The 27769-nt window shown below is 39.5% G+C and overlaps 2 pseudogenes; both read left to right on the top strand.

Annotated features, from left to right (window-relative positions):
* Window positions 1–24752, top strand: part of LOC107195763 — a 150147-nt pseudogene extending 125395 nt beyond the window's left edge.
* A 2189-nt stretch (window positions 24753–26941) lies between these two features.
* LOC112480859 lies at window positions 26942–27060 on the top strand (annotated as a pseudogene).
* The last annotated feature ends 709 nt before the right edge of the window (window positions 27061–27769 follow it).

Genomic DNA, 27769 nt, shown 5'->3' with positions numbered 1-27769 from the left:
AGCCATCCGTGCACAAATGCCAACCTCCAAGCAGCAAAACAAAGATGAATAAAGATAAGGGAGAGAATAAATCTCAGGTTACCAAGACCTAAGCCTTTGTACATATTTCACATGATGGTATGCATGTGACATAGATAGAACCAAATGTTTATGTAAGCAAATCAGTGCATTGTGGTATTTTCTTTCTCTACTTACAATTGGGCATCATTGACAGTGATGAAAATAATACAGCTTAATTCAGAGGACAAAGGATACTGTAAGCATGGTTTTCCCCCTAAGGTCAAATGTTAATGTTACAAAGCCAGAAAATGGCCATTACAGATTCACAAGTTTTCTCTATACAAACAATGTACATTGCTCAGGCATCTACAGAGTAGATTATATAAGTAAAAAGGAAATTAAAGTTATTCTAGGACAACAGCTAGCTGGAATTATCAAAATAAGATAAAGCTGAAGAAAAATAAAGAATAATATCAACAATGATCAAAGGCAGCATATGCATCACATTATGAACTCAGCAACTCCTCTAGCAGACGGCTTCCTTAGTATGGGATAAGTAATTCTAGAGCTATTAATTTGCACAGTTGTTACATTAGACACTCAAATTAGTTCATACAGTAATTGTACATGGCCTGAAAACTGGCTGTACCTTTTTCCTACAGATATAAATTTGATGGATCCACCTAGCACCCCACCAAGGAGGTGGGTCAGTGAAAGGCCCAAAGCCCTTTCTGATGGAGTTTTTTTTGTTTTTTTGTTTTTTTTTTTCTGACCGCACAACCACCAGCACAGGGAATAGAGTGTGTCATCAAAAGTGGAGTCAGTCCTTTTAAGTTATCCTTGGGATTGCACCCCACAGCTTAGCTCTCCAAATATTTAAATTATAACACTACATGGTTTTCAACTTTGATTCAAGCCTGCTGGTCTGGTCTAGTCTGGTCTGCAGAAAAACTGAAACAAAAAGAATCCTTGAATAAATGAGCAATGACTAGGTGAGCCCAGATGATGGTATAATTCAAGGCCATTAACCAAATCTTAATGCCCTACAGTTAGTGGATATTAATCAGGGTCCAAAGAGCCCAGAAGCAACTATATTTCTTCTTTCTCATGAAACTTTGCTTGTGTATAATAGAACTCCATTACAAGAAAAAGCAAAACATTGGGGAGGTTTGAAACATACTTTGAAAAGGATGATATTTAAAAAAAAAATTGTTCCTCACAGGTTACTCTGCCAAGAACATCCGGTTGGCCTGACTTAAAATAAAACAGGAAATAAAAAGCTAGGAATCAGTATCATTGAATGAGAGTTAATTATGTACGAGACAACATGTTAAATGTATTACCTACACTATCTCATGTAATCACTAAAACAACTGTGTGTTAAAAATTATCATCATGTTGTTATAGATAATAGGAGCTTGGAGAGATTAAATGGTTTCCAAGGGTCACACAACTATTGCAGCAGCAGAGATGGCTTTTGATGAAGATTTTTCTGCCTCTAGAGCCCAAGGTCTTTTCACACTTTTTTTATGGAGGCTTTAGAGTAAATACATTAACATATGGAGGGAAAATAAAGCACTGGATTTGGAGTCACAATATGTGAGTCTAAAGCTGGCTGGTTCTGCCACCTGCCACAGGCAAGTTACTTAACATTTTTGAATGGCAGTGTCCTCATTTTAACACAGGCTGTTTTAAGAATTAAATAGGTTTACATAGAAAATAAAGTGCTCAGAGTACAGTATAGCTTTACAGTTCTTACTTCCCCCAAAGATGAAGATCCTTCACCATTTAGAAGAACTGCAGAGACTCGTCCTTGACATATATATCTAAGCTCCTGCTGCATGTTAGACAGTGGACAGACAAGGGTCATCAAGTACTTAATTATCTTATTGGAAGAAAAATGACATCACCCACAGATACAATGGAAAATGAGGTCGGAGAAAATGTGTTTTACCTTTCCATTAATGCGTGGCTTAAAACATAAATTGATAAAGATTTTTATCCTCCTAATATCAATCTAATTAATTCAAACAATTTGAAATTAACATCCAGATTTCAATTCAAGGGCATTATTATTTTTTAACTAGTGATGTATATCTAGGCTTAATATTTATGAAACACTACAAATCTAATTTAGCAGAAAGTCTGCTTCTAAGCTGGGCGACATGCAGGGCTCTCTAAATCTCATCAGCACAAAAGCCAAAAAAGGTTAATCCTGATTTAGCAGCCTAGACATTAATAGCTGATCAGCTGTTTCTGTCCTTTTGTTTTATCCTACCTGCACAAATCCTCAAGGCTCCATTTAACTCCTCTGCAACGTGCTGGGTGTCAGGAGAGCCCCAGGCTGGTGACATAAAGGGACTTTACAGAGAAAGTTCCATCACCATCCCTACCCTGCACACATTGCCAGAGGGCTCACACATGGTATCCAGAAGCTCGGTTGGGAGTATTATGTGTCTGTTCTTTTAAGAGTTTGTATATTTTAAGAGTTTGTATATTCTCTTTACTTTTGTTTAAAAACAAAGAATAAGAAAGATAAAGTGATCAGATTTTTGAAGTATCAGGGAGGATAGATTGGGGCTAGTACAGCTGCAAACTAAGAATATCTGTAGTGCCCTAGGTGCCAACCCAAGAAAAGCTGAGAGTAGGCGAGGCAAGAAAGACTAAGAGTCACAGAGAACTCTATAGCCTGGGGTATTTTGTCATACAACAAACAGGCAAGCAAAGAAATAAACAAACAGGAAACGATTTGGTCTAACACATGAATTTTGCTGATTAAAAAAAAAAAAAGCGTAGATCCATAGTTGGAGGGAGGAGAGGGAGAAATTCAAGTCTCTTTTATTTAAAAACAAAAAACAAAATAGGCCTTTCTTTGACCCAATCTCTTCCTCTAATTTATAATTCCTTTCTCTTTTTCACATATTGCCTTGGTTTAATTCTTGCTTTCATAGAATTTACTAGCTGTAAGTTTATGGGCAAGTTATTTAAATGATCTGTTCCTTATTTCCTAATTTGTAAAAGGAGGATACTAAGAGCCCATACCTCATGCAACTATTGTAAGGATTAATTGAATGCCTGGAACGAGTACTGAACTTAAGAGGGACACTACGAGACCATGGCAAATCTGAGTCTGTACCTTATCTATAGGACAGGACTGGCCACTACACCTGGAGAATGTACCTCAGGGAAGGGTTTCACTATGAAGTTCTAGAGCAGGTACTTCAAGTAAAGAGGCTGAGGGTAGCATGGAGTCTACTGAGGAAAGTTTGTGCACTTTTAACTCAAGATTTTGGACATAAAAATCTGAGCAGGTAGTGGTAGAAAATCAGGAGGAACAAAAGGGCATTTGGGAGATATTCACCCCATGGGGGAGAAACTTTGGGTTAGGAGAATTGAGAATTGTTGTTGACAGGAAGAGGAGGAAGACACAGACCAGGAGGTAGCTCACATCTAGTGTCAGTGACCAGGGACTCTGTAAGAAGAACACTACTGTATTAGTTTAGGGCCTCTGAGGAGCAGAAACCAAGACAAGATTAGATACACAGGAGATATGATGGAGGAAATACCTGTGAAAGAAACAGGGATGGGACCCAGAGAAGGTAGAGAAGAACCTCGAGACTATGGTGCAAGTCTGAGTCCTTTGAAGAAGAGAGAGATGGAAGAAGTTCAGGTAAGAAAAGTCCCAGACTACAGTGCTGTTTCAAAAAAGTCTTGGCCAAGCCAATGAGAAGTCCTCAAACCAAAGCTGCCGATCAGAGAAGGGCCTGAATTAGTCCCCACTGTGCTCAGTCACTGACTGAGAGAAGCCTGTGGGGAGTGTGGCTTTAGTGGAAACATGGTCTTGGATCCTGAAGGACAGCAGCTGGGCAGTCGGTCAGTGATGCTCCTGCAGCAGGATACCTGAGGGTTCATTTTCATGGCCACCACACTCCCCTGTGCTGCTGATTTATTCTGTGCACAGGCTCAAGGGCAGCTCCTCCATGGCCGCTGGAGAGGCCCTCTTACTGAACGAGGTTAGCTGGTCAGAGGGCCTCTATCGTTACCTATTCTAAATTCCCTCACCTTCTGCTGTCACCTTGGCAGATCTCAGAGGCTTATCTAGTAGTGTGGCCCAAACTCTCCTTGCTTCTGAAAAATCACACCCTTCTGGGCCCAAGTTTCCTACACATATCTGTTCACAGCTCTAATGGGGTAAGGGAGTGTCAGCATATGCCATAGCAGATCAGAAAGTTTCCACACACATTCCTCCCTGCCCCCGTGGGGAAAATGTGGCACTACTGCCCCTGCTAGTAAGCATCAGTCACCTCGCAAGGAAGGTGACTTTTCTTCTTGCCTACTGGCCCCTGAACACCGGTTGTTCAATGTGCTTTGGCAGCAGGGGTGACTTGGACTTAAACAGGACTTGACTGTGTCCTACGGCAGAACGTTATCCTCTTGCACCCAGCAAGCTAAGAGTTTCAGGGACAGGAACATCTCCAGTGGGTCGCTGGGAGTGATGGTATCTACACTTCATTTCTCAGACTCATATATTTTTCCTTTTGAGGACACAGTGTCATAGAGAGGTCTTGATTTAACATACATATTGCATCTTGAAGAACGGCACTCCACTATTTCACAGAGTTGCCTCCAAGCTAGTGCTTCAGCCTTGCCTTCAGATGGCCTTGCTAAGGTTTTCTGAGGTCAGCTCCTTTTGGACGGTGAGCAGTACTGTATGTAATAAGACCAGTGAATCTTATGGTCATAATCCCATTCCACTTCTCCTTTGCTATAATGTCAGATTCTTGGTTGGACCCATGTCTGTGGATCAGGCATATGTGAGTCCTGGGATAGTGGTACTGGCTGAAATTCTGCAGACACATACCTGGAGGAGATATGTATCTCTGTAAGGAAGAACCACTGGCCCTTCCAGGACAGGCCCAGTGTAGCTACTTTACCACCAAGTGGCCAGTTGTAGTCCTCATTGAACCTCTACATCAGGACTCAGAATTGGCTCCCTTGCAGACAGCTAGGGTGCTCAGAGACAACAGGGGTTACATCTGAGTTGTGCACGGTTCCTGGCAACCACTCCATTTATACTGCCAAATGCACCATGTGACCTTGAGCCAACCACATGGCCTTTCCACTTTTATGAACAATAAGAGAGGCTGAACTAAATGTTCTCTAAAATTCCTTCCATGTTTAACACTATGAAACACTATGAACTGCCAAAACAAAAACAAAAACAAAAACAAAACAAAACACTATGAAATGAAGATCTGAGATCTTACTGAACAGAGGTGGGGGTGTCCTCTAGCCTCTGAGTCCACACACAGTGAGCCCTCTTTTGAATTACTTGAATTACAATTTTCTGTGGAGAATTCTAGTGGCAGAATATGCAATAATCAGAATTGTAAAATATTTGAGGCTTTGTTACTTTTAAGTAAACTAGGCTAATACCTAGTAAAGACTGTAATCAAGGGAGAAAACTTTATTTTTTTGTTTCACTAATTTGCACATGAGTGAATTGTTTAAAAAAGAAAACAAAAACAAAACAAAACAAAAAAAACCTCTCTAAACCTCTGCATCTTCCTCCTGTCTCAAATTCACTACTTAACCACTAGCAAGGCCTTCTGTTTAAATCAATTCCTTTAGGATACCACTAGGGTGACAGATGTAACCAATGTGATAAAATCCAGATGTTTAATTATCAAGATTGAGGTTCCAGGACTTCAGTCAGTTACCAGCTTTCCTGTCTGCTCTGTCCCTGCTTCATCTCTTCCTGAGAACTTCCTGGTTACTCTCACCCAGCTTGACCTTCTACAAGTTACATAACTTCTCTGTAACCTTGCTCAGTTTCTTCATCTATAAAACGAAGATAATTATGTCTACTTCAGAATGTGGTTCAGAATATTAAATGAGATAATATATATTCATGGTTAGCCCAGATCCAGAGAGTGGTAAGTGTTGAATGCATCATCATCTTCATTATTTTGATTTGTTGATAATTTAACTGCCTCGTTCTGTTCCCTGCCCATGCCAATAGATGCCCTCAGCATTATTCTCATAAGGCTTCGGGTCTCCTCTCATCTTTCTCAATTCTCAAGAGAAAGTTAATCTTACTTTCCACTGTTCCCTTGTTCTAGACACTGGCATTTCCCATGTATCTCAGCCTTGATAATTTCCAACAAAAGAGATCCTGTTTTACTTTCATGCTTCCAAAGTGAAGGTGCTCAGAAAGTGTGATCGCAAATATTTTAGTCTCCCCTCTCTATACTGAGGAACACAGTCACATTTGTTCATGACAGCTGGCACAGTCTGTGAGGGAAGACTTCATGTGCCCAACAAAGATAAGCCATAGCTCAGACTTGGTCCAAAGTATTAAGGTCTGATTGGGGGGCAATGTCCAATACATGCTCAAAGCAAGTAATCTGATGGAAACTGTTGTTCCTAAAATAAAGTTGCTCCGAAATAAAAGTCCATCTTTTTTCCCCTCCCCCAGTTTAAAAGTTGTCCCACTGAAACTTATTTTTTCAATGGAAAGAGGCTACAAGTGTTGGATGATACTACTTACTAATTTACTAATGCCTAGTTGCAGGTGATAGTTTTCAAACTGTCCCTCCCTCCCTTTTTTTTTTGCTTGTGAGGATGTCAAGTTTAATCATTCCAAAGTCACGGATAAGGAGACAGGCTCAGAGCAGACATGCAGTTTGCCAGGGATCATAGAGATGATGGAACGGCTCTAAATCCTTTCTTATTTAGACAATATTAGAGTCAGCAGACTTTTTCTGAAAAGAGAATGATGGTGAATATTTCAGGTTTTCAGGCTACATGTGGCATCTGTTGCATATTCTTCTTTATTCTGTTTTACAACTCTTTAAGACTACAAACATCTTAGCTCACATGTCGTATTAAAACAGGTGCCAGGCTAGATTTGGCCTACAGGCCATAGTTTGTCAATCTGTGAACTAGAACAACTTTGCTTATGCACTATTTGCATTTTATTGTTCACCATGTCCCATGAACCGGATAAAATTAAAAATGCCTTCATATTTTACAACTATGGTTTAGCCTTGAAAAACACAGGTTTGAACTGCATGGGTCCACTTAGATGCTGACCTTTTAAAATAAATACTCTACTGTTTTTGATCAGCAGTTGGGAGTCTGTACATGTAGAGGGCCAATGAGAGGCATTAATCTTTGCCATTTTATATAGGGCCTTGAGCATCTGAGGAGTTTGGTATCCATGGGGGGAGGGGAGCGGTCCTGGAATGAATTCCCTGTGGATATTGAGGGACAACTAAGTTTTGGGGGAGTCAAAAATTACAAGCAAATTTTTGACTGTGCAGGGGTTTGTCACCCCTAACCCTCAGGTCGTCCAGGGTCAACTGTAGTTTTTGATTTGTTTGGGGGAAGTAGTGTTGTTTGTTTGTTTCTTCAACAGCAATTATATATTTTTGGATTTTTTTCATAGTTAATTATCTTCCCAAATTTTAAAAAAATAGGTTTAGAATGTATAGGTCACAAAATTAATAGATCTTCAGCATAAAAAAAGCTAAATAATTTGACTATAGTTCTATGAAGAGTAAAATACATCAGTCTAATCCCTTTGATTTAAAAATACCTTATGTAACCTAAACTTCCAAGGATTTTTGCATGGTGTCTTTTTTCTAAAAATTTCTGCATATAAAAAGAGGGAGAAAATGGGGCTTCTAGACTTCTTAAGCTAAACTTTACTAATTGTCAGCACTTTGAACTTAATCAATAAGTCTTTCTCTGAAAAATTCATCAACCCATATAGAAAGCACACAGAGAAGCCAAAATGAATATAAAGAATCAGGTTCTTTCATCAATATTCACTTGTCTGACTAGTCCTCATGACTTTTTTAGAGGTTAAAGATCATTTTCTATGTTGACTCAGAAAAAGCAAACAGGAAATCGATAACATATTAATAAATATAAGGGTCACCCTTGACGAAAATTAGTTGTTCTTCAAATGTTATTGGCTTTAATCTGTTATAAGAATTGCTCTTCTTATGTTCTTGAGTTATGGGAAATGTGAAATTTCAGTAAGCCAGATGCTAAGATGACCTTCTTCATAATCTATTCCATATGGTAATTGTTTCACAAACCCACTTATCTCTACAACCAGGTGGGTCAAAATCTTTCTGGTATAGTGTTAATGAAAAGCATATTTCATATGTTATGCATTACACACTTGGCATCTGCACAATAGAGACATGGTCCATCCTTCTTTTTTCTTCCACCTTCTTTTAAAGCATAAGGATTGGCTATAGCCAAAAGCTGGATACTATATGTGTTCCAACAATTCCTGCAGGAGCATTTCTAAACCGGGCCCTATGTTAGTCAGTCTTTGCCTGCTGCTCTACACAAACACGTTTCTTCTCTATGGGCTTCAGTGTTACCTTCCATTCTCTTTTGCATTTTTGTACATTTCATAGAACTTCCCCCATTTTCCCTTAAATAAAAATTGTATTTCAGGCTATTTCTGTGATGTTTTAAATTTGAATCTGTCATATACTCCTATTCAAAAATGACTAGATCCTAGATATTAATAAATTGGCTCATGGGGTTATGGAGATTTGGCAAGTCTAAAATCCAATGGGGGAGCCTGGCAGGCTGGAGACTTGGGAAAGAGCTGCCATTCAAGTCCAAAGGTGGGTTGCTATAGAACCAGGAAGAACCAATGTTGCAGATGAAGTCTAAAAGCAGTCTACTAGAAAATTCTCTTTTGCTCAGGAAAGGTCAAACTTTTAGTCCGGTCAAGCCTTCAACTGATTGGATAAGGCCTACCCACATTATGGAGAGCAATCTGGTTTAATTAAATGTAAATCTCATTCAAGAACATTTTCACAGAAACATCCAGAATAATGTTTGACCAAATATCTGGGCATTGAGGTCCGGCCAAGTTGTTACATAAAGTTAACCATCACAGTACAAGGGGTTGAGATTTAGGAGTCACGGATTATAATCCTATAACCTCTGGTTACCTGATTCATTAGTTTTTCAGCTTTAGTACCATCTCTAGGATTTAACTTCTAAAGTAAAACTCCACCTTTAATAGGTAGATGTATCTATTTACTCTTTCTAAGGGTTGCTGAGTTGATCATACCCCTCCTACACCCAAATTGTCAGTAATGTGATGGAAAACATTTCTAAATAACTACTTGTGGTAAAGAATACCCTCAGTGACTTTGAAATACAGTTAATTTATTCATTAGGAATCAAAGGACTCAAGATCTTTAGTATCAGGCTCTAACTAATTGAATAACCTGATTATAAAGAAATAACCTGATTACAACAGGCTTTGAAAATGGGCATGAGGTTTTCTCATTACTTTAAATATGCAGGTTGTAATTTGAAGATTCAGGAGGCAGTTTTACTTTTGTTGATATCTTGCCATTCATTCACTCAATCACTTTGCCATTCATTCATTCCATTTTTTTAATTTTTGCTAAGCTATTACCCGGCTTAGGTTTTGACATGCTAGGCACATTAACATAGGTAAGACAGTCCATGACCTCAAGCAGGTTAAATATAATAATATACATACAGCAAAAACAATTATAACCATTTACTAAGTGATAGGAATTGTACTATATGTATATTTTCTCTAGGCCTCACAAGCTCCTTGTAGGGTAGTTAATCCAATTTTACTTTGAGAAAGCTAAACCTAAAAGTGGTTCAGTAGCTTGCATAAGATCTCACAGCCAGTTTCTGAGAGACTGAATTATAAATCTACTACTGTGTATTTCTGACTCCAAAATCCACACTCTCATTCTACTATAGAACTATCAAATAATAGAAGCCAACTAATTGTGCCACAATTGATATAGCATGAAGAAAGAAACACAAGGTTGATTGATTTGGAAAACAACATTTAAACTGGCCCAAAAGAGCAAAATTTTGCCACACTAAAATAATAAAGGATATTCTAAATAGACAAATAGCATAAACAATGGTACAGTAAGTGAAAGTGCCTATTTTTAAGTATATAGGAATAGACTGATAGCAGAATGCAGAGATAAAAAGAAAAAAAATTCAGAGATGATGCAGAAATGTGTAAATCTTAAATACTGACTTTCCTTACAGGTGTGAGGATGTTTTCAATTAAGTTTGCCATCATCAGATGGAAGGCCATTCTGTCATAATGATATCATAGTGCGAACAGTCAGGATTCAACTATAGTCACTATTCAACTGAATTATTAACCTTTTTCCACTCAATCAGCATTTATAAGGGGGAAAAAAGCTCTTAATTTTAAAAACATAGCAACATTAAAATCAACCTGTTGGTTAGCAACATGAGAGTTTCTACTTTAAAAATATCAGATTATCATAAACAGTTAAATACTTGTTTCAATGGAGTAAAATCTGTTAAAAGCCAGAGATATTTACATTTACATAATAAAATGGTTTATCCTTCAGGGTTCTAATTAGCAATTTTTTATAGTATAAGAATATTTTGCTATTGTAAGCTAAAAATAAGTTGGTTAATAAGGTAAATGCTTTTTTATTAGCCCTTCAGTTCCACACTTAGAGGACTACTAATCTTTTGTTATCTTTGCCCTCAACATTGTTGGCAATTCCATCACCAACTACCAAGGAGGAGTAGAAAAACAAAGGCCAGTTATTCAAGCAAAGCACTTCAACTTTGTCTGCAGAGTTTTGATTTACTTTGGCGGTACAAATTCTAAACATATTCTAATTAATGAGTCCACACCATTCGGTTTGCATCTTTTAGTTAATTGATATTATATTTGATTTTCAGTTTAATAACTCACATTACCAAAACTTAAGCTTTAAGAGAAATGTCCAAGGTTTAAAATAGCTATCATAACTATCTGTATTCAATTTAAAAACTTACTTCTCCTTAATTTTTATATCTTTAAGGTGAGAAACAAATAGTTCTTTTCCATCACTTACTCGAGATTCAAATATCTAGAATTGGGAGGGTAGAGTTCTACAAAATTCATTTATAGGTACACCCTTTGTTCTCAACTTCGTTCGTAGCTATAATTGTAAAAATCTACCAAACGATCACTGTATATTTCCTTATTTTATCATCAGAGGAAGCATGAGTCTTTGATATTCTCTTTTAAAGATATTTTCATAAGTTGAAACTCTAATTTCTTACTCTACATTAATCAAATGGGGTTCTAAGGACCTCCAAGGGAATTTCAAAGAATTTGCTTTTGCTTTCAAAAGCTTATATGAGCTGAAGACTCAGTGTGGACAAGTCTGAGAATTAAAACTCCAGGGTACCCATTTATAGGGAAGTCATTATTAGGTATTTTGTAAGTTTTACCTCCAGGAACTCTATCAGATTCTCACAGTGAATATTAGAGAAGAATTCCCTTGTGTTTCTGACAAGAGGAGAGGAAAAGGAGCCATTTTTAAATACGTCAGAGCATTTTGTTCTTCTTAGCAAGGCCTGCACTCAGGAGAAACTATTTTACCCAGAGTCTAACATGTAGGGGTTTTTATCAGAGCCTAACCTACCGGGGAAAGGAAACACACAGCTCCCTAAAGTTTTCCACTTTCCAGCTAATTTATCTTAATACACTATTCCTATTAAATTGCTACCCAACAAAAAAAAAAAAAGAAAAAGAAAAAGAGCCTATATGGTGTTCAAGCTTGAAAAACATTGCTTTGCAAAAGTGATACCTAGCTCGTTAACAAACCAAACATCCTTGTTTTGCAGGCAATAAAGTGGAAAATGCATGCTCTATAGAGATGTTCCAGATTTTCTTGGTTCCCATGTACATTTTAATAGTGAAATTTCCACAAGGTAGATTCTGAAGAAAGATAACCTAACAACAACACAAATAAACATCATCAGAGGGTAGCTCCATAGTGTAGTGGTTAGCATGTCTGCTTTACACGCAGAAGGTCCTGGGTTCGCACCCCAGGTAGAGCCACGGACCATACCCCAGGTGCGCCAGGCCCCCTGAGTATGCCAGGGGCACCAGGCCCTGGGCACAAGCTCAAGCTGTGAGTGTGTGGGAGGAGAAGCTTTGCCTTCAGAGATCCAGTTCTTAAGGGGAAATGGCAACATCCATAGGTCAGGGGTGGAAGTGAGGGGTGGAGATTTAAGGGGGGGAATAATTAAATATAATCAAAGCCAACACAGTTTTAGGAAGCACAGTCTACTAGAGAAGCTACTCCACTTCAGAACAATAATATTCTGAAAACTCTTACAAGAAAATTCTGTTACAAGTCAAAAACCATAATGGTGATCTCTAAGATAAAGTCCAAGTTCTTCACTTGCCCTCCAATTTTCCTGTATCGAACATTGATATATATAATTTAGCCATTACCTAGAGTCTACAGATACTTTTTGTTTAGCATGGCATTTGACATTATTGGGTATTAATGAGTAGATGGTATGCACTTGAACTCACAGGTGTGTGTACGTACACACACACACACACACACACACACACACACACACACACACAGATGGAGTGGCAGATTTAGAAACCAGGTCTAACATATAACAAGTATATAGAGCTCTATTTGAATATACAAATTGAATCAGTGGGAAACTATCTGCTCAGTCAGCATTTTTTAAAATAGAACTTTGCAGGAGTGTGCCACTTCATGGGCTCCTTTCGTCACAGAACTTAGTTCTGTCCAAATCTTGGTTCTGTGTTTCCTCTTTTCTCTAGCATAAACTTCTTAGACATGATTATCATAAACTATTATGATCCTCTCAAATTTGTGTGTTTGTGTAATTTTGTTCACAAGTATATTTTTTCTCTTCCAAAATCCTGACATTCAGTTTGGTCTCTTGAAATCCTAAATAAATTCTTGGATTAAGTCAGTCCAATCATACTGCCAGTTCTAAATATTGGCTACAGCACCAGAACAAATATATTTGTGCTTGTGGAAAGTGTCCTGGGGTTATTGGTCAGACCCATTTTGGTTATTGGCTTGGTTCCTCACAAAGCCCCTTGAGAAAGGTCCATACTTCTTAGGGAAAAATAATCCTCTTCAGAACCATCTATTCTTGAAAAAGTTAAGAGTTTCATTTATATTCTGAAGATGAATGATTGGTTTAACCATTGTGAATCAATCGTACTGAGAGCACAAAGCATAGAGCTGAAACATTTGTCCATCCAAATCTTCTTTGAGCATCTGTGCTCAGTGATAAGGATAAACAGATGAAAGGATGTATTTTTTCTCCTCTTAAGTGCTAAATTCTACTGGAAGAGACAGATATATAAACAGATAATTATACCACCATATAATAAGTTGTATAAGGATATGTGAATACAGTGATTTGAAATCCAAAAGAGAGGAGCATTTTTGTGGGTGTGTGTATGTTGTTATTTTTCTCCATTACTGGCATCTCTTTCAAGAAGCTTCACAAGATGGAGGCAGAACAAAAAAAGTCTTGCATATGCATCTGGAGGTATCACACAGGAATGAGGGCTTCACCGTATTGAAATTGAATGAGGTGTTCATTATATAAGTATCATTACCTGTGTGGAGCTTTGACTATTTCTAGCACATTGCTAAGAACGGAGGCTTCTCAGCAGCAGTGCCAAGGAAACTGTTGGAGGTTGCCAGTCATTTTAGAGAAATGCCATAGAATGCTGCATGCCAGATGGCTACTGATGAAAGTGATGAAGGTTCACGCTTGGAAATGAAGTCCAATTCCATATTTGGTCCTTCTTTCCTTCTTTCTCTTTTGACTACATAAGAGAGCACAGACTCAGTCTTATGCTACTCCTGCCCTACAAAATCCCCATTAACTTTTCTTCTTTTAATAAGGTCCTAGGGCGATGGAGTCAAGTTGAATCTGCTTTATTCCCAAAGCCTTGGAGGCCCTGGAGTACTGTCTCTCTCCCATCAGAAGCTTTCTCTTTCATCTCTTCTTATTCAGGGAAGCAAAATGGTAATGGAAAAAATAAACTGAGCTTGTTTCTCCCAGCCTTTTGCTTCTTTCGCAGCAGGGGCCAAGTCACCACTGCTCCTCCACAACTGTGCGTGGGTGGGTAAGTCTGCTTGGTCTGGGTCCAGCATCAGTAGCCATCTTACCCACAGTTATACAACTGCCATCTAGACTAAGATTTTATGATAGTAAAGTGATATTTTGATTCTTTTATGAGGTCCTCTCAAAGACCCTCTTCGAGTGAGAAATAGTGATATAGACTCCAAAAAATAGCTTTCACTCTCTCTGAGTAGACTGTTATTGGACAGAAAGCATTATGTTACTTTCCGTTCTTTGGCCCTGAGGAATAGATGGCCTCACTAGGAGAAAGGGAAATGGTGGCACACTACTTAATCCACCTTGAGGGCTATAAGAAAGCCCTGAGATGGGGCAGAACAAGTTAGACAGGGGTCTCCAAACCCAGGCCGCAGACTAGTACCAGTCCTTGGCCTGTTAGGAACTAGGCCACATAGGAGGTATGAGGTGGGTGATTGAGCGAAGCTTCATCTGTATTTGCAGCCACTCTCCAGCACTAGCATCACCGCCTCAGCTCCACCCCAGATCATTAGGCATTAGAATCTCCCAGGAGCACCAGTCCCCGGTGCCAAAAAGGTTGGGAACCGTTGAGTTAGAAAAACCCTACTTTTTGATGCCCTTAACTCGATTCTTGTCTTTTAAGGTAGATAAAAAACAAACAAGCAAACAAACAAACAACAAAACATTCTGAAATTTGTATATTCTGGTTACCTAACAGCCTTGGGTCTCCTCCTTCCTTCCACCTACCATGTCCTCATAACTACATCTCCAAAAACCCTTCCTAAAGCTTTCTAATAAGTGTTCCCTGGCCTCTGACAGCTAGAGTGTTGTCTCCCTCCTCTAATTTTCCACTGTATTTGGTCAAATGGTATTTGAATGAATGAATGAATGAATGAATGTTTTTAAAAATGGAAGAGAGCTGGAGCCTTCCCTGATCGTCTTCTAGGTTACTGTTCTCTGCTACTTTGAGCCCTATTGAAATGCCTCAGGGACAGCAGGACCCCAGAAGCTCTTTACCTAAGAGCCCAATAAAATGTATGAAGATCAAGGCAGCTCAGAATATGCAACTTGATTTTCATCACACTGGACTTTTCTTTGCATTGCCTTGGACTTTGGGGTCAGCTTACAGTTCTTAACGGTTAGGCTTGGAGTCTTTCCATTCAGGCCAGAGAGCCAGACTATTCAGCCTGAGACCAGGTCTCCATCAGCACAGGATGGTGAGGTAAAGGGCAGTGTTCCAAGCTATTTGGAGAAACAGAGACTGATCTTGGCTAGTAAAGACCTGAGAAAAGCAATTTTGATGCCTGGATAATTGCCCCCATTGCTTACAAAGCATGCCAGTGGAAACCTGTCTCAGGGGTTCCAAGCTTAAAAAGTTAAGTGATTGAAGCTCAATCCAGAATGAGGGTAGTAAGGCAATTAAGCAAGAGAACAAGTGGGGCCTTTGCCTGGAGCAACTTCTGTTCCATCAATTGAGAGAATTTACTTGCCCTCGAAGGAAGGTTATTTCAGCACCTGGCACCAGAATTCTCAGTATATGAGCTTTGCAGTCTCCTTTGATCTGCATTTACTAGTTCCCGAATTATCAGGCAGTAACTAAGGGAAGAAACATGTTCTCTAGCTTCACTTGGCCCATGAGCAGTGATCAGCTCTGAGGGCTACAGCCCCCATGCAGTCAGCCTACTTCCTGTATAGCCTCATCCATCAGGGATCCCTTCCAAAAACCCAGTTAAAGAGAATTTAGTCACTTCTAAGGTCAGACTACACTTATGTCTATGCTGTAGGTTACTTTTAGCTTCACATAACTTTCATCTCCTAGCCCTGCAATGATGGCCCCAGTGCCATGGCACCGCCCAAAGAGATTCAGGCACTACTTTTTTTTTTTTGGAGGGAGAGGGACTTTGGATTCAGGCAAAACTGAACTCAAATCTCAGCTGTGTGACTTAGAGAAGTAATTTCACCTATCAATTTCCTCATCTAAAAAGTGGAAATGGTAAGACGTAATCTCATAGATTTGTTATGAGGACCCAATGAAACATTGTATGTCAAGAAGCAGAACAGTGACTGGCAGGTAGAAGGTACAGAATAAGCAATCACTCCCTTCCTTGACCCTTTCCTCTAAGCAGGCCCCAGAGAGCCATTCTAGACCAGCGGCTCCATCTCCGTGTGTGCGCAAGAGGGCCAATTCTTAAATGTTTAGAAATTTTGTGAAACAGCTGATGTCATGCTAGGAGCTTGAAACTGGCCACTGTGGGAGTATTTATACCACAGAAATCAGCAGACACTGTATATCAGGGTTTGCACCCACCCACCCAGATATCTGATTTATCAGCATACCTAACCAATGATCCATAAGGTGGGATCCCTGAAATGTCAGCTACAATGGCACTTGAAATCTTTTAGTATTGCCAGTTACTGGTCACATCCCAACCACTGAGCCCTGATGAATTATGAACTCTGGAGGTGAGGTCCAGAAATTCATGTTTTAATACACTCTCTTAGTGAGAGTTGTGCCTCTCACTAAGGTATGCTCAACGACTAGTGGAGAGATCAATGTAGCTGGAGTGAGCGAGCCAGAGTGGGAGTGGTAAAAGGACATTGGTGGGGGAGGGGGAGGGTTCACAGGGAGTGCGGCAGGCCACTGTAAGAATTTTGACTTGTGTTCTAAGTGATAGGGAAATCACTGAAGGGTTTTGAATAGAAGAACATAAACTCTTTTAAATGTCATTGAAAGAAATCATTCTGACTGCCATATTGAGAAAAACAGGGATATTAAGAGGACAGTGTCTTGGTCAGGATGATAGAGATACACATGGCAAGAAATGATTGGCTATCAGATATATTTTGGAGATGGAGCCAATAGGATTTGATGTGGATGGCTTAGATGTTAATATTGAGATAAAGGGGAGTCAAAGATGACTCAAAGTTCTTTAGCCTGAGCAACTGGAAAGCCAGATTTTTATTAAGATACAGAAAGGGTAGGCTGATGGAAGATGAAAGGATGGTGATTGGAGGATCAGCCTACTTTGGATATGAGTTTAAAAAGTCTATTAGACATCAAGAGGAAATGTCGAGAAGACCATTAGAAATGAGTTTGGAGTTTGGGGGAGAGGTTGGGCTGAGAATTTAACATTGGAAGTCATCACCTTCCAGATGGTACTTGATAAGTTAGGATAACAGTGAATGCAGATGGAGAGAATGCAGACGGGTCCTGGCCCTGGAAAGTGTAGAGGTCTGAAAGATGTGAAGGAACCAGTGAAGGACACAAAGAAGGAGCAATCAATGAATATTAGTTGAATACAAGTTATTGAGACACTCGGAGTTAAAATAATGCATTGCAGGTAGCTCTACAACTTTATTTGATGTTTCCCAGTGCCTCCTGTATGATCTTTCTTAACCATTAATGAGTAACATAGTCTTCACTCACGGCCTTCCGGATTAAGGCAATGTTGAGTTACAAATGAAAGGTGACCGACCAACTGAACAGGTCTGCTCTTCCTTCACTAGGATTCTGCAGGACTCACTTCTCCCACTTCTGTGGGAGTAGAAGAGTCATTAGCACAAGCTAATCAAAGGCAGCAGCCAGCTTAGCAGACCAGTCTGAAACTGCACCTGAGTTTGTGAATTTTTGCTTTATCAAAAGAAACATGTTATTATCTTAAAAATATAATTCTCCTCTTTAACATAAACTGGAACAGTCAAACCTCCTTAAGCCTTGAGTGCTTTTACAAGGACAGTTTATTTAATTACCTTTGCTTTTAAAAGTCTCTGACTCATTCGAGCAAGTGGGGAAAAAAAGACAAAACATCAGTATCTCGCTGGAAAAATATTGTAGTTATTGGCACTGAAACAAAAATAACACTATGATAAAGGCATTGTGTTCCCCAAATCAAATATATGCATTTTTTTCCTTAAAAAATCTTCCTGCACCAGGGACTTTACGAGTCGTGAATGTTTGCAACCTACACATTACAGCCTTGGACAACTTCTTTTCTCTGATTAGTTTCCTACTGGGTAAAATAGGGGTAATGAAATCTGCACAATAACATATACATGAAAGGCATCCAAAACAAGGCCTCATACTCAATTCCCTTTTCATTGCCCTTAAAACAAACATGGCCACAGGAAGCTGAAATGACCATTCCACATTTGAAAGAGCTGCTGTTACTACCTGCCACCATCCCTCCCTAACTCATAGTCCTACTCCAATTGCAAATATAAAGCGACACAGCATGTACTTGGACTCATTTTTGTCAAAATAGGACATTTTGACTTGGTTGTTTCTTTGTAGAAAATATTAGGACATAGCCTCATCGAAAGAGCAGTAAACAAAATGCAAAATGACTTTTTAAAAAATTGCGAAGTAATATGCAAAGCAGATATCACTGATATTCTACTCCATCCAAAGCTTTCAGCTCATTCCTGAAGCCCTTCCTCAAGAGATGGATTAGGGATACCTATTCCTCACATTATTTGAGTTTTCTAAATTGAGAATTTAGTGCTTATCCTTGTGACCTTATCAAAATGTATTGTCAAAAGCCATCTTGTGGTGGATACGTGCCATTATACCGTTAACATATATCCAAACCTGTAGAATATACAACATTAAGAGTGAACCATAATGTAGACTATAGACTTTGGGTGATAATGATGTGTCAGTGTCCATCGATTGCAACAAAAATTGAACCTAAGTCTGCTCTGAAAAATAAAATCTATTTTAAATTTTAAAAGCTAAGCTAAATAATATTTAATAAACATAAAACTTATTTTTAAAAGTCATCTCTAAGTAGCATGTACCCATCTTTGTGGTCAATAGGGAGACTCTGTGATAACTAAGCAAAGAGTTCTCAAATACCATGCCAAGCAAAAGGATGTAGTCTTGCTCAAAAGAGAATGCCAATGGCATGGCCTCCTTAGCGATGAGGTCTGAGGAAAAGATGGCTGAGCATCTTACCCACAGCTGGGACTTGGCATGTGGATCACTTTAAATGCAGTTTCCTAAAGTAGCTAGTTCCCCCATATGTTAGACTTCCCCAAGGGAAACCTTCCATCCTACTTCACTCTCGCTCCTTCTAGAAACTTCAATAAAGATAAAAAAGAAATCATTAAAAAAAAAAAAAAATGACAAGCAATAGGGCAATCATGATTACTATCTTCTAGGAGAATGCTTCCAAGGCAACCCGGATTTTACCAGCTCTGAAGGAAATTCAGAGGAGTGGTTTCCTGACCACTCCCTCTTTCTTGAAGCTCTCCCACCTTACCTTCTGTGACATATATTCTCCTGGAGTCCCTCCTGCTTTACTGACAGGTCCTTCTCTGTTTCCTCAGTGAGTTCCTCTGCCTTCACCTAACTCTAAAACATGGAGGCTCCTCTGCTTTTCTCACATTTACTCTCACATTGCCCCTTCCAGGCACAAAGAGGCACCTGGTTGCTCACCTATGCTGGGGTTTCAAGAGATGCTGCTGGACCCAGGAACAGAAAATACCTGGTTTAGAAATTTAGAGCAAAAGAGTAGCAGAGTGAATGAGGAACCTTTGCCTGAACTTCCAATTGTAGAGAAAACTAAGAGCCAATTTTTTTTCTGTTGCTCTGATTTCAGTTACCATTTATATGGTAAGAAATCACCAAATCTATATCTCTAGCACGATATTTCTTATGAGCTTCACAATTTTATATCTCCACCTGAATATCCCGCAGCGAACTCAAACTAAAAATATCTAAACTTACATTATTTACCTTCTCACTTCAAGTCTACTTCTTATTCTTTTCTTTTGGGAGGACCACCATCTGTCTACTTATCAAGCTAGAAACCTAATCCCATTCTCTTCTAGTCCCATTCCCCAAATCCAATCAGAAATTTTATAAATTCTGCATTCCAAATATTTTGTGGACCCATCACACTTCTCCATTACTAAGTCAAAGCAGTACAGTGTTGATAAGCTGCCCCGCTCTAGCCCCTGCCCAGCTCTAGTGATTAAATCAAGAATACATTAGGATGGTGGCGCTGTGCAAGGAGAGCTCAAGAGACACATCGACCTTCAGGCTACACGTTTTCTCCTGCCAGTAATTAGTTTTTAATCCTGTAATAAAATGCTGGGCATTTTAAAATTTCCTTGATATCTAATGTTCTTTTCAGTCTCCCAGTTTCTCTGTTGGCATACGGTCAACTCTTGAGAATTTCAGGATTCAGGTCTTTGCTAGGCCAATGCCACTATTGTCTGCTAGCTACGGTGAAGGGATCTCCTGAGAGTCAAAATGATATTGCAGCCTCATGACTATAACAAGTTGCACATGTGGAGACTTTCAACACTAAGGACAGACATGGCCTTGGGCTGGCTGTGCCCTGGGAGGACACCATCACAGAACTAGGTTATTAGGCATTTCCCAATTCTGTTAAGAAACTAGGTATCTATTTTCTATTTGAGTTTCCTGAAGGAATAAAAAAAAAATGTAGAAGTTTGGAATAAGCAAGCGTTGGGCGAAATTCAGAAAGACATAGGACAGATATATCCCTATCCCAATGAACGGAAAGGAAACCAGGAAAGCATTGCCAATTTTCATGGAATAGACATCATTTTATAGATTTTAATTGTTCTACAGATATTTAATGAAACTCTGTCTAGGCAGTAGGGACAGATTAATAGAGCTGCGAATAAGATAAACATGACTGTTGTCTTTAACACGCTTACAGTATACAGAAAAATGAAAACAAGAAAACAAGCTCGTACAGAGTAATGTCATTAGGATTGAATGAGTGTGGTGGGGGAGCTTGGGAGGGGGGCTGTATATGAACATTTGAAATGGGCAGAGAAACAGTTTAGGAGAAAGGGAATAAAATAGTGTTGCGAAAATAATATTCAAGTAAGACCAGAGATAAATAAGAGTTAGTCAGGTTGCATCAAGGGAATGCAAATGGGAGAAAAAGGTTCTGGAAGAATGGAACGGCATGAGCAAAAGCCCATAGGTGACAAACGGTCTGGTCCATTTAGACCTCCGAGAGAAGTTCAGTCTGGCTTGTACAGAATTCAGGCACAAAATAATGAGATAGGAGACCAGAAAATCAAAGTTTGGGTTTCGAAAGCTCTTATTAGCCACATGAAAAAATTCAGATGTTGCCATGGTTTGTGTCTTAGAAATATCACTCTGCAGTGGGAAAAAAAAAATGAATTACAGTGGAAGAAGACTGCAGGAAAGACTATTTATTAGGAGGTTTATTGCAATAATTTGTACGAGAAATTATGGTGGCTTATACTATAGGAATAACAATGAGGATGTAAATAAGTGGCTGTATTTGAAAAATATTGGAGTTAGAATCAATAAGAATTGACGATTACATGTGAAGAGAAAGGATAAAGAAAAACAAAAACAAAGGATGACCTTCAGGCATCTGACATGAGCAGTTTATTGGGTGGGAATAGCATTCACTATGACAGGAGTCTAGAGAGAAGAAGCAGATTTAGGGAATGAGAGAAGGATTCCTATAGAATAGAGCTTAGTTCCAGGTGTGTTAAATTCTGCATTTTTACAGTATATTCAAGTGGAAGTATGAAGTAGGCAATTAAGTATGGAAGTAGGCAATTAAGTATGGACACAAGGTAAAGATTAGAGAATTGGTAGCATATAAGAGTGAATAAGAGTAGACGGCGTCTACCCCCGAGAAGGTGAGAGCTGAGGCTCAAACTCTGAAACAGGAGCTGGTCCTTGCAGAGGAGACTGAGAAGATGCCTACAGGCGAAGGAGAAGCAGCGCTGTGGTCTGGAGAGCAGGGTCTATTCAGAAGGAGGGAGTTTACAATAATACACTGCAGTTATCAAAAATTGAATCTACATGTGTTGATATGTAAAGATGTTCAAAATACAGGTTGAAAAGAGCAGGTTGAAGAACAATAAATGTGATATTATCTTACTGTATTTTTTCGTGCCGAAACTGAAGTGAATATTTCTTGGACACGCAAGAGACTGTCAAAAAGAGGACCTTAAGAAAGAGAGAATGGAGAGTCAGAAAGAAGAAAGAGGACTGTAAGTTACCACTTAGTACAACTCCAGTACTGACGGAATATTTGACCTTGAGTGTATATTACATTTGTATATATTTTTAAGTTAATTAAAAGGGTGAGAGTGACCAATAGTAAAAGGTGCAGAGAAATAAATTAAAAAAAAAAAAAAAAAAACTCAAAATGGAAACTATTCTTTAGCTTTTAACAGAAAGGTCATTTGTCAGTTGATGAAAATCTTTTCAGTAGAATGGTAATGCTGCATTTGTAAATGGTTGCATTGAAATGGAAGAGAAAAAAGAGAAAATCTGAGTAGAAAACTCATTCTAGAAAACTGATTATAAAGAGAAGGGTTCTTAATATGGAGCGTTTAGAACCTTTGACATCTTGAAGGAATTCACCTCATTAAGAAGGGAGCTTCTGCAGAAGTAGGAAGTGGGGCAGACACTTGAGATAGACATCTCAGTGGCGTAGCAAAGGATAGGATTCGTAGAAAATTAACCTCGGACAGGAGAGACACCTCTTTCACTGCAAAATAATGTAAAAAGAAAAGAATAAAGGCAATGCAGGTGAGTCTGTAGGGTTGCTAGCAGCAACATGCACTTAGTATCTTAGGCTTTTGAAATTTCCTTTGATCCATCAACAAAAAAAATAATCAAATTCTATGTTCCAGGACCATAGCAAAGTAATTTAGAGTCTGAATACTGACATCCATGATAAAAACACAGTCCCTCTTTAATATCATTACTATTGTACTAAGCAAGCACATGTGCTAGTAAAAGACCTTATATACAATTAGTGCTTTTATATCTGGCTAAGTTGTATGATTTATAAGTTGTCTTTTCATTCTTTATTTACACCAAGAAGTCATGCAATATGGTAACATTAATTTATTTTATCAATAATGCTGTGAGTTTTTTGAGGGCAGGATTTATGTCTTCTTTGTCTTTGTGTACTAGTATTCAAGCACCAGGCCTATCACAGGGCCTCTACTCAATTAATATTTACTGAAGAAATAAATGTAATTCTAAAAAAAAAGCTGGTGCTTTATTCTAACCTATACCACCCCAAAGTTTAAAATGTGTATATGTACATATATAAATTGCCATACAGAGTTTATTCTTTAAAGCCTAAAAAGAAGCAATTGCTTTCAGAAACAGCGGGGAAAGAAGAGGTTGCAAAAGCTCTTAACAGTGCAAGCTGGCCTGTGTGCATTTATTCCATGTTGCTCACTCCAGCATTAGTCATGACTTCAAAATAATAGCACAAGTTAATGTGTTTTCACATCTCAAAAAGAAGGTTACACTTCTCGCCCCAGCCTGCTGTGCACAATTATAGGAGAAAAACCACAGGGAGTAAGAGCTGCTACAAAGCATCTCATAGGACATCCAATGGTTTCTACCAACACATTCATTCACTGGAGCCACCCAGCACAAACTCAGTCAGCCTTTTTCCTTTAAAAATTATGCATCCTAATGGCAGACTCTTCTAAAGGACCAGACTGCTGCATGATATTGCAGAGAGAGGAGCTCTATATATCCAAATAACTGGCTCCATTATTTTTTTCTCCCACTTGGCTACAATTAGAATTCAATACCATCTTAGGGCTATTGACCAGTCTGTATAAAAGGAGTTAAATGTTGAGCTAACAATTTGCTCTCCCCACTGGTACTCATAATGGCAGCCTAGGAAAAAGGACAAGAATGTAAAACATATCACATCTACTTAGGTGCATCCCCAGGTGGGCCAACTCAGACAGAGTTAAGTCAGAATGACCAGAAAGCCATTATCAACGTGCACTCTCTGATTTTACTCAATAGGAAGAAGACCTTTCGGAAGTACTCAATTTATTTTTAAAAGTAAATTGAAAGGCTGGCCTTCTACAGAGACTGCACTCCATATAAAGTACAGAGGTTGCCTTGTGACCCCCACACACCAAGAAGAACACTGTTTTACTGAAGGATCCTTCTAAAATACCTTGCGTTTCTTTCTGCTCTTATTCTCACCATATACGCTAGTACTTCAACAAGCTAACCTCCGGCGATGTTCTCTCTCTTGCTAGGCTTAATAGATTTGAGAAGAAAAACAGAAAAAGCAAGTGAGGCAATGATGCAAAATTAGAGGGTAAGCAGAAGATGGAGGTCTCGATGTGGCTGTTTATGATATCTTTTGTGGAGTTTAAGGCGAAATTATACAAACTCACCTAGACTCCCAAGTACATTGATGGCATAAGCATTCATCGCCTCACAAAAGCAAAGACACCATCATCTGATATACTGACCAAACCCTTAAGCCTGAGTTTCCTCATCTGCAAAATGGGAACAATGCATACATCATGGGGAAGTCATGAGGATTAAATGAGATCATACGGTAAAATACTTAGCACAGTTCCTGGTACCACGAAAGCATGCTACCCATTCTGATCATAATTATGATTACATAGAGCAAAAATCTTACCTTTGACTGAAAGAAAAACTGCCAGATTATCTTAATCCATGAGGTACAAGGTCACTCTCCATATCAACCTGCATTTCAGAAAAAAATAAAAAGGTCTTGGCCATTGATTCATTTGTAGCATTTACCAAAGGAATCTGATTAAACACTACAAATGATTGAATTATCCTCAAATTCACAGTCGCAGCACAGCTAGAAAATACAAGAGCACAGGCACCCTCCACTGCCTTCACCCCCAGACGAACTCTAGCTACGCGCAGCAGTAACCTGCTCGATACTGCCACCATCGGCTTCTTCCCCTTCCTCCTCTCACTTCCCCACTTTACTACTTAATGTTTCCCGGGACCGCCTCCCAAATCTTTGTCTTCAGGGTCTCCTTCTGAAAACACCTAAACTAACAACCCCCAAAAGATCTTTCTTTCAGTTTCCACAAGGACGACCCCGCCACCCCACCCAGCTGCTCATCCTTGAGCTCCCATTCCCACCCCTATTCTCTCACAGGCATTATTGTGAGTGCTATTTTCATTTACGGATTTCTAATTTATGGACATCATAAACAGCTTCCCAAACAGCTTCTACCCTGTGGGAAACAACACCAGCCAACATTTCTTGAGTGCTCACCTTGCACCAAGTGTAAGAATCAATTCTTATGCACTATCTCTAACCATCACAATAAAGTAGATATCATTATTAACCCCACTTAACACATGTGGAAATCCAAGTTCGGGGAAGTTAAGTCACTTGCCAAAGTTGAACAAAGCATGTAAGAGGGATAGCTGGGTTGGAGCCCACGTGGGTTTGGCATCAATGCCCATGAAGTTGAATTTCTTATGCTCCCCATAAAACCTGCTGAGTAGCAGTTCTGGTGGCTGTATATTTATAGGGTATAATCGGGTGACTAACATTTTGACTTATTGACACAGTTTGTCACATTTTCCTTCCTTCCCATTAGCAACTTACAGTCTAGTCTGCTTTACTCCATTCTTCAGACACTTTCAATATATGGTTTAATGGCATGCGTGGTATGGCAGACAGATATTTGTCTCCTCACATGATTCTTCTCTTCCTTCTTCTGATAATAGAGCCCCTATTAACTGAAGACTTGGCTGCCAGCTAGAAACTTCCTCTCCCAACCTGTCTTACAACTAGATGTAGCCAAAAGGACGTGAGTGGAAGTGCTGAGGACAATTTTCAGGACCTACCCGGTTGTAGTTTACCTCAGCATCTTCCTTCTCTCTTCCTTTGGGAGAGAATTCAGATTTGGGGGGGGTCACAGAGTGTCAACAGTGACTAGGAACATAAGAACAATCCCTTTGGGTGGCAGGACAAAAAGCCTGGGTATCTAGACTCCCACACAGACCTGACTTGCCCAGTCCCTCTGATGACCCACAAGCACATATTGTCATCTAGAGATAAACATTTAACTAATTTGAGCCACTGTTACTTGTTCTACTTTGAAGCAGCCAAACCCAAAGCCTAAATAATACAAAGAGAGAAAAGAGAAGGGGGAACAGAGAGAAAGTCGGCAGGAAAGTGGTGTAGGACAATCAGGGTCGGGGGGTGCAGGCGGGGGGACCCAAGAAAGGAGAGCAAGGCTCAGAATGGGAATGAGCTATATTTTATTTGTTTGCTTGTTTTAAAATTTCAAAAACACAAAGGAAGAGGAGAAAATCAAAGCCAGAGAAGAAAGGAAAAGCAACGGCATTCTCTTTTATCCTGACTCTTGGGAGGCTGTGGGTGGCAGGAAAACAGAAGGAGAAAGGAATCCCCAGCTGTTATCAGAGCCCATAAAAAGTTCAGACCTAGCCTTGGGCTGGAAGATGTCTCCAAAGCAGAGAGGGTCCTTGACATTAACTAGGTGTCCGCAGACACCTGAGCGCATGTGGGGACCTCAGTCAACCCTGGGCCTCCCTCACACTGGAAGAGAATAAACTCCCTACATTAAGGGGAGGGTACAGATCAGTCATTACAGGTGACCATGTTTCTACTTTCCTCACAAGTATGATCATTGCATAGTGCAAACACATGCAAGTTTCCAATTATTTTCTAAGAGGACAAATGGTTTGAAACATTCATATCCAGAGTCCTCTCAACAGGACATTGTCAGTTATTTACATAAAAACAAATATGGCTACTCTGAATCCAGGAACACTTTAAAAAATCACATGCTAATTATTCTTCCATACAGAGCCATAACCACAGCCGGTACTTTTGTGAGTTAACATCATTCACTGCCTTTTGGGACTTGGCAAGGCCCCAGTCTCACACGAGTCCCACACACAGTGTTACTTAAGCTGGCTGCCAGACCTCAGAGGCTCAACCGCACTTTGCTGATGCAGTGGTTGTTGATGTGGCACTTTATAAGCAACACGAAGATCAATTGGAGAAACAAATTAGGCATGGTCAGTGAATAATGACAAGTGAGAAAAAACTGTGACAACAGCACACAATATGAATCAGAATATACCAAAAGTTAAAAGCCAGCAACTCCAGAAGAACATGAATTAAGCGTGAACAATCCAATCTACAGCCATGCTGCCTTGAACAAGCCTGATCCTGTCTGATTTCGGAAGCTAAGCAGGGTCGGGCCTGGTTAGTACATGGATGGGAGACCACCTAGGAAGATCGGGTGCTGTATGTGTAAAAAATAAAAATAAATAAAAAATAAGGGCTTGTAAGCTGACAAGGTCTTTGCAATCTATGAGGTCGACCAAGGGTTGCCTCGCCTAAAAAAAAAAAAGAGTGAGCAATCCAGGTTTTCTGTCTCCATATTTATTTTGAGCCTTTCTTGCCTTTCACGCCAGTCACCTGAGAATCCATTCTGCAGAACTTCAAGAAGTGGGCTTGGGAGCTTTGAGGAATTTTCCTCTCTTGACTATTTCTGTATTTTTCTCGATGTACTTCCACATCACACAAGTTTTTCTTGACTGTCACCCAGTACCTTATTCAGCCATTCGTTCTCAGCAACAGATCCTTTCTGGGAGTCATTACTTGGCGTCTCACAACTACTTGTCCAGGCTGTTGCCTTTTTCCCTAAAATATTTCTCCCTGAGCATTAACATTCTCAGGAATGGCTGAGACCAAGATATAATGTCTCACAATAGACAGGACAGAGGATTCTTAAGGGAATAACAAAGCAGAAAGAAAATCTTAAGTAGGTGAGTGGACATCAATCCACTCATGGATCCACAGACCAGGCGACTCCTTAGGTAGTGTTACCAGCTTGCCCCTCAGTCCTCTCAGGCCTGCCAAAAGGTTGTGGGAGAAGGGAAGGAGATCATACTTTACTCTGACTGGATTTCAAGTCGTCCAGGACCCTGGAGCATCTCCACTAGAACAGTTTCCTCTTT

The sequence above is a fragment of the Pteropus alecto genome, unplaced genomic scaffold (assembly GCF_000325575.1).
Source record: "Pteropus alecto unplaced genomic scaffold, ASM32557v1 scaffold20, whole genome shotgun sequence".
Lineage (NCBI taxonomy): Eukaryota > Metazoa > Chordata > Mammalia > Chiroptera > Pteropodidae > Pteropus > Pteropus alecto.
This window is presented reverse-complemented; position numbering and strand designations above follow the sequence as displayed.